Source organism: Sapajus apella, unplaced genomic scaffold, assembly GCF_009761245.1.
Source record: "Sapajus apella isolate SASKATOON/1434 unplaced genomic scaffold, GSC_monkey_1.0 scaffold36, whole genome shotgun sequence".
NCBI lineage: Eukaryota > Metazoa > Chordata > Mammalia > Primates > Cebidae > Sapajus > Sapajus apella.
In genome coordinates, this window is record NW_022436976.1 from 22,743,573 (window position 1) to 22,752,290 (window position 8,718).

The following is an 8,718-nucleotide window of genomic DNA, read 5'->3' on the forward strand; positions in this document are numbered from 1 at the left end:
TCCTCCTTTTTTTGAGCCAGGATCTTGCTCTGCCACCCAGACTGTAGTGCAGTGGTGTAGTCATGGCTCATTGCAACCTCTGCCTCCCGGGCTCAAGCAACCCTCTCACCTCAGCCTCCCAAGTAGCTGGGAATACAGGTGCACCCCACCATGCTCAGCTAATTTTTTTTTCCTTTAATTTGTAGAGATGAAGCCTTTCTATGTTGCCCACACTGGTCTTGAACTCCTGGGCTCAAGTGATCCTTCTGTTTCGGCCTCCCAAAGTGCTAGGATTACAGGTGTGAGTCACTGTGCCCAGTGAAATTGCTTAACCTCTCGTGCCTCAAATTTCTTGTCTGTAAAGTAGGAATAATAATGTTACTACATCATAGAATATTTGTGAGAATTAAATGAATATATGCATTCATATATTATATAAATATACATTTTTGGATACATCAGAATAATTAAATCTTAGCTGCTATTATTATGTCTTATGTCACTCACAATGACAATTTGAGAGTCTCCTCTAAATCAGTGTTTTGGCTACTTACGTATGTTTTTCAACAAATCATATGGAATTATATTTTGCATACCTATGTTACTAAAGCATTGTCAATTCAATTTCGTGATCTTATTTTAGCAAATGGTTAGCATCTATATAGTATATATAATATTTATGGTATGATATACTTCACTTACTCATAAATTTTTTTTTTGAGATGGAGTCTTGCACCGTCTTCCAGGCTGGAGTGCAGTGGCATGATCTCTGCTCATTGCAACCTCTGCCTCCTGGGTTCAAGCAAGTCTCATGCTTCAGCCTCCCAGGTAGCTGGGATCACAGGCATGCACCACCATGCCCAGCTAATATTTTGCTTTTTTTTGAGATGAAGTTTTGCTCTTGTTGCCCAGGCTGGAGTGCAATGGCACCATCTCGGCTCACTGCAACCTCCACCTTCTGGGTTCAAGCGATTCTCCTGCGTCAGCTTCTCGAGTAGCTGGGATTAAAGCCATACACCACCAGCCTGGTTTCTCCATGTGGGTCATGCTGGTCTCAGATTCCTGACCTCAGTTGATCCACCCGCCTTGGCCTCCCAAAGTGTTAGGATTCCAGGTGTGGCCATTTTTTTGTATTTTTAGTAGAAATAGGGTTTCACTATCTTGGCCAGGCTGGTCTTGAACTCCTGGCCTTCAGTCATCTGCCTGCCTCAGCCTCCCAAAGTGCTGGGATTATAGGTGTGAGCCACTGCGCTTGGACTTATAAATCTTTGTTGTTGTTGTTGTTTTAAAGACAGTGTCTTGTTCTGCCACCCAGTCTAAAGTGGAGTAGTGCAATCATAGCTCATTACAGCCTCAAACTCCCGAGCTGAAGTGATCCTCCCACCTCAGCCTCCTCAATGGCTGGGACTACAGGTGTGTGCCACCACAACTGGCTAATATTTAAACATTTTTTGTAGAGTTGGAGTGTTGCTGCGTTGCTCAGGCTGGTGTCAAACTCCTGGGCTCAAGCAATCGTCCTGCCTTGCCCTCCCAAAGTTTGGGATCACAAGCGTGAGCCACCACACCTGGCTCACTCATGACTCTTAAGATGCTTTGTACATCTTGAATGGGAATCTTGAAGATCAGAAATATGTGGGATTCACCAGTGATATCCTTAAGGCATTGCTTATTCTTTTCAATACATAATGGTATCTCCTCAAACAAAAAGTAGACTTTGGGCATGGACAACATCATATGTGTCTCTTTAGGGTTCCAGAGTCCAGGCCTGTAACTTGTACACAGAAGGCAATCACAGATGTTCGTTATGTGTTTATGTCACAAATTCTACTGTTAGTGGCAACATCTCTTCTCAGTTTTAGTTTTTCTTTTCTAATTTTAAACTATCGGCCTAATTATAATTCTTCTGTACTAATTTTTCTCTGTTCCACTGGATCTAAAGTTAATAAATTTGTTGAACCATGAATAAAAGCAAAAAGCTAGCGCATGTAGGTACAAGCCATATGCATCGCTTTAATGAATAGTCATCGTGACATATGGAGGAGGACTGCCCGATTAATTATTGGGTTTGATGGAGTTGCTGCTCGCCTGCATGAGTTAGTCCAGGGGCCAATTTATAGTGTTAAAATCCTGTGATGGGCTGGTCTGACCGATAAACAAAGTAAATAAATGAACCAAGGTGATTCAGTAGCCCAAATAATTTGCTAGATTATCATGAAAACATTGTATTGCTTTTTATTTTATTTTATTTTTTTGAGACGGAGTTTCGCTTTTGTTACCCAGGCTGGAGTGCAATGGCTCGATCTCGGCTCACCGCAACCTCTGCCTCCTGGGTTCAGGCAATTCTCCTGCCTCAGCATCCTGAGTAGCTGGGACTACAGGCACGCGCCACCATGCCCAGCTAATTTTTTTGTGGTTTTAGTAGAGACAGGGTTTCACCATGTTGACCAGGATGGTCTCGATCTCTTGACCTTGTGATCCACCCGCCTCGGCCTCCCAAAGTGCTGGGATTACAGGCTTGAGCCACCGCGCCCGGCCTGCTTTTTATTTTTTTGAGACAGGGTCTCACTCTATCACCCAGGCTGGAGTGCAGTGTTCAACTATGGCTTACTGAAGTCTCAACTTCTGGGGCTCAAGCAATCCTCCTGCCTCAGCCTCCTGAGTAGCTGGTACTACAGGCACATGCCCCCATATCTGGCAATGTTTTCAAAACTTTTTTGTAGAGACAGGGTCTCACTATGTTGCCCAGGCTTGTCTCGAATTCCTGGGCTTCAGTGATCCTTCCACCTTGGCCTCCCAAAGTGTTGGAGTTACAGGTATGAGCCACCATATCCACATCCAGTCAAGAATTAGTAATATTACTTAAAATTTGTAGTATATTGAGGCACTGGAAAATAGGTATATATCCAATAGGACTCTTCAGGCTGTGATAACTAAAAACCCAACTCAAGCCAGACTGGGCAAAATGTGAAATCCACTAGCTCAAGCAACTGAAAAATTCAGAAATAAATTTTTCTGACTTTCATTTACACTTGATCCAGGGGACAATGCCTGCCTCCATCTTTAGCTTAACTCTCCTCTACAAGGAGGCAATGTGCCATTTAGCATCTCCATGCCCACATCCTCCCAGGATTCAGCCCAGCAAAAAGTAGAGTGATTCTTGGCGACCACCATATGCGTCTTGGGCATTGGAACAAGTTAGGTCAGAAGTCAACCCCTGAGTCAACAATATTAGTAGGATTTGATACTCTCATTGGCCAGGACTAAGGCACACGGTGTCTTCCTGGTGGAGCCCCAGCAATACATGAGAAAATGATGGTTTTCCAAAGGACATTTGGGTACTCCCAGAAATAATAAGGAACAGACAAATATCCATTAGAAGGAAAAATAAAATTCTTTTTAAACAAACTAATATCAAAATGCCAGATAAGAAAACATTCTTATATATTATTTATTATATATATGACATTCTCATATATTATTTCAAGTGGGCTATTTGGGAATATCTACAAAAATTCAAGTGCACATTCTCTTACACAATTTCACATCAAGGAATTTATCCTATAGATAAATCATACCAGTGTACGAAGACATTATTTAAAGAATGATCACTGAAGCATTGACTGTAACAGCAAAACACTGTCCATTGACATGGAAGTTGTTAAATTATGATTTATTTATGGAAAAGAATATTGCACAATTATTTTTAATGAGGTAGATCTATATGTTCTAATATGGAAATAAGTCTATGATAATTTCAGAGAAAAAAAGCAACTTGCAAGAAAATAGGCAAAGATGGTCTTACTTGTATAGATGCATAAAAAATATCTGGAAGAATATCCAAAAAATGTTTAACACTGCTTATTGTTGGGCAAGAAGTTCTAGGGAGTTAGGAGTGGCAGGAAGAGGTCATTTGCTTTTCACTTTATATCCTGTGGGGCTTTAATTTGTTTATCTGAGTACATATTATTTTCATTACTTTAAAAGGTCAGTCTAGTCGGGCGTGATAACTCATGCCTATAATCCCAGCACTTTGAGAGGCCAAGGCAGGAGGATCACTTGAGCCCAGGAGCTTGGGATCAGCCTGGGCAACATAGAGAGACTCCCTCTCTACGAAAAATGAAATAAATCAATAAGTAAATCAGCCAGCATAGTGGTGTGAGCCTGTGGTCCCAGCAACTCAGGAGGTAGAGATAGGGGGATTGCTTGAGCCTGGGAGATCAAGGCTGCACTGAGCTGTGAGCATGCCACTACACTCCAGCCTGGGTGACAGAGTGAGACCCTGTCTCAAAAAAGAAAAAAAGAATTCTCTTTTATTGAGCAGCTGTTATATTAGTAGGTGTATGGCTTTGGTGAAATCAATTAATTTCCCTGAGCCTCAGTTTCTTTATTTTTCAAGTGGGGGTGATCATATTAATAATATTTGCCTTATAATGTAACTGGGAAACTGTAGATAAAATATGGTAAATACTTGAGTGTAGCAGACATTTAGTGAATCACTGTTCTTATTAGTAGTAATTACTTCAGTTTGTAATTACTGCTTTTGCTTTTTCTTTTCTTTTTTTCTTTTTTTTTTGAGACAGAGTCTCACTCTGTTGCCCAGGTTAGAGGCTAGAGTGCAGTGGCACCATCTCGGCTCACTGCAACCTCTGCCTTCCAGGTTCAAGCGATTCTCATGCCTCAGCCTCCCAAGTAGCTGGGACTACAGGCATGTGCCACCACGCCCAGCTATTTTTTGTATTTTTAGTAGAGACAGGGTTTCACCATGTTGGCCAGGCTGGTCTCAAACTCCTGGCCTCAAGTGATCTGCCCGCCTCAACCTCCCAAAGTGCTGGGATTGCAGGCATGAGCCACTGTGCCCAACCTATTTTCTTTCCTGTTCTTTCTCTGTAGAAGTAGTCATCAGGCATGACCTCCCATGGGTGCTCACAGGAGATGGTGCCAAGCATGCGCAGAACTTCCCACGCCAAGATTCACCACATCAGACCCACTGAGTGAGTCCCCTTGTCATTGCATGAGGTGGTGATGATCAAATTGTATAGAGGAGAGTATGTGTGACACAGAGCAATGGTAGTCAGGTGAGCATACCATACCCCTGCGCAAGGTTGGTGGTCAGCCCTGGGATCAGTAACCGTCAGAAGACATGTTTCCCAGGAGGCTGCTTGGATCTGGTTAGTAAAGGCACCCAGCAATAAGAGTGGCTTCTATTGGCCGGGCGCGGTGGCTCAAACCTGTAATCCCAGCACTTTGGGAGGCCGAGGCGGGTGGATCACGAGGTCAAGAGATCAAGACCATCCTAGTCAACATGGTGAAACCCCGTCTCTACTAAAAATACAAAAAAAATTAGCTGGGCATGGTGGCGCGTGCCTGTAGTCCCAGCTGCTCAGGAGGCTGAGGCAGGAGAATTGCCTGAACCCAGGAGGCGGAGGTTGCGGTGAGCCGAGATCGCGCCATTGCACTCCAGCCTGGGTAACAAGAGCGAAACTCCGTCTCAAAAAAAAAAAAAGAAAAAGAAAAAAAAAGTGGCTCCTGTGGCAGCAGCAAACTTTAGCTTAGCCTGCTGGCTGGCATTCCTGGAGGATGTGACACTGACAGCAGCTGAGTTTCCAAATGGCAACAATGGCACAAGCTGCCAGCAAAAGCTTCTTGCAGGTCCTCTTCAGATTTATGATGTAGATGCCATCACTTTTCCTTTTGTAGCATATCATTTGGAAGTTAAGGTTGGTGCTGCCTAAGTGGATTCCTGCTGCAAGGAACATGAGGACATCCTCCTTCATCTTCAGGACATCAGGGGCTCCAAACATTGTGATAGCTTCTCTTTAAATGATGACATGCTTTATGGATCTCTGTCTGGAGAGCATGGACAAGTACCACCCAAAGTTTGATTGCTAATATAGCTCACTCTTCTGTGGCTAGAAATTCTGAAGAATAAAATGGTAAGGGAGTTATTATGCTGACTACAACACCCAGGCTTAGGAACTAGTGTGCCTAAGACCTCAAATTTCTTTCTGGCTCTCATTATGAAAGTCATGATTGTTTCCCTTGCGTCATCCTCTGCATGTGGCTTTTCATCTTACATTCTGGCTTTGCTCCACGAGACACACTGCCTTATGCCAGGGACCTGGTGGAAAGGTCACCCCAGAGTGGCCAGCCTGGGAAGAGCTCACTTATCAGTGTAGGTCCTTAACTGCATTTCTTCATGTGCTACCTTAACGGCATGTAAGCAAGAGTGAAAAATTCCACAGGGACCTAAAATTTAGATTTTGGCCTGATAGTATAACCAGAAGTTTTTTTTGCTTTGAATTACCATAACTAGGAGTGAGTGAGTTTCTGTCATTCCCCCACCGAATAATATATTGAATTTAGGATAAATGGTTGTAAAATAGAGTGATCTGGACTTATTCTTTCCAGCCTAGTGAGACCCATCCCAACCTTTTACAGACAGTTTCTTCAAATATAGCATGAGAAACCTCAGTGTCCTCTGGAGGTTTTTATAAATGGATGCCAGCTCAGTCTTTATTACATGTCATATAATTGTCTGTCTTGACATACCTCATCCAGGCTTTGCTTTAACATGGACAAAATAGGTTAAGGGTTCTTTTCTGCCGAAAATGATGTCCCTTGGTGTTTTTGTTGTTGTTTCAACTTCATCTTTTTCTGTGTTGTTCCTGAATTTCTTGAAGTTTCTATCTTTTTCAGTTTTTTTCTTTTAAATCTGCGTAGATGATGTCTACTTCCTCCCTTTAATCCAATTCAAAGTCCTATAGCAAACATTTACTGACCACTTATTCTAAACAAAGCGTGCTGCTGCTCTAAAAACACAGAGTTGATAGAGCTGTAATATCCATTATGGTAGCTATTATCTACATATGGCTATTTAAATGTAAATCAATTAAAATTAAATTAAATTAAAATTTCAGTTCCTTTTTTGTACTAGCCATATTTCAGATGCTCAGTAGCCACTTACAACTAGTGGCTACTGTATTAGCCAGTGTAGGTACAGAAAGTTTCTGTCACTGTGGAGCGTTCTATGGGATGGTGCTGTTATAGTACATCGGTAATTAGAATTACAACTCACTACTTGCCTTTCGTTTATAAAATAGTCAAAAACTCCTATCTTCCAATTGGAACTTTTTTTTTCTTTTTTTGAGACAGGGTCTCATTCTGTTGCCCAGGCTGGAGCAGTGGTGGTATCATGGTTCACTGCAGTCTTAGACTCCCCAGGCTCAGTGATCCTCCCACCTCAGCCTCCTGAGTAACTGGAACTACAGGTGAGCACCCCCACACCTGGCTAATTTTTGTATTTTTTGGTAAAGATAGGATTTTGTAATGTTGCCAAAGCTGGTCTTGAACTCCTGGGCTCAAGCGATCTGCTCACCTCAGCTTCCCAAAGTGCTGGGATTACAGGTGTGAACCCCCACGCCATGCCAAGTCAAGTAAAATTTATTGAATTTTACTGTTAGGCACTATGAAAAATACAAGGACAAATAAAATATGTTTCTTGTCCTCAAGGAACTTAAAATACATTGAGGAAAATTGACACATAACACAGCTAATGAGATTGGAAGGCAGGATATGCAAAGTGATCTAATAGAGGCATAGTTAAGGGACAATGTAATCATTGAGGAGGGATTTATTTCTCTGCATCAGGGCCTTCATGTAGAAGGTGGCGTCTAGGAAGGAAAGGACATGGGGAAGGCAAAAAGTCATTTTAGGTGTCAAGGAAATAACATGAGTAAAGACATGAAATAGGGAAAGTAGCTCTGTGAGGCAGATAATATAGCATAGAGATTCAGAGCACAGAGATTCAGATAGAGCCTCTGGGGACAAACTGCCTGGCCTAAAAAACTGGCTGGGTACGATGGCTCACGCCTGTAATCCCAGCACTTTAGGAGGTTGAGGAGGGTGGATCACCTGGGGTCAGGAGTTTGAGACCAGCCTGACCAACGTGGTGAAACCCCATCTCTACTAAAAATACAAAATTAGCAGGGTGTGGTGGCACATGCCTGTAATCCCAGCTACTCTGGGGGCTGAAGCAGGAGCATTGTTTGACTCTGGGAGGCGGGAGGTTGCGGTGAGCCGAGATCACGCCACTGCACTCCAGCCTGGGCAACAGGAGCGAAACTCCATCTAAAAAAAAAGAAAAAAACAGAAACAACAACAACAAAAAAACCCTCGCTTTGCCTCTAGTTAGCAAGTACATTTATCTTTCTAATTCTCAGTTTCTTCATCTGTGAAACGGTGCTAATAATGGTTGCTACCTAACAGCATTTGTGACATTAAATGAGATGTGCTGTTGAGAGGTTTAGCACAGTGCCTGTCATAGCAGGCCACTCGGGGAGGACCTGGAGGAAAGGGAGGTAGTTATACTGAGGCTATTGCTTGAGAGTGGTCTCAATTTGCAAAGAGTCTCCAAATGTAATGGCTGAAATAAGATAGAAAATAATTACCGTTCCAGTTAAAAATTTGGGAGTAATCCACCTAGGACTGGTATGGTGGATGTGTTCCATGAAGTCCTCAGGGACCCAGTTCCTTCTCATTTTCTGCTTTGCCACTTCTAGGGTGTGGCCTTTGTCATCATAGTCCAGGATGGAACTTCCGTCACAACATTCATGTCCCAATCAATAGGATGAGGTGTGTACCCATGACCTCAAGGTTTCCAGAAGCTGCCACCTGACATTTCCACTTTCCATTAGCCTCAGCGTCATCACATGGCCTCACCTAGCTTCCGGGGAACTGGAC

General features: G+C 42.9%; 1 pseudogene; it reads right to left on the reverse strand.

Moving 5' to 3' along the window:
• LOC116563680 overlaps nucleotides 1-5,780 on the reverse strand; it is a 26,967-nt pseudogene extending 21,187 nt beyond the window's left edge.
• Nucleotides 5,781-8,718: the final 2,938 nt, after the last annotated feature.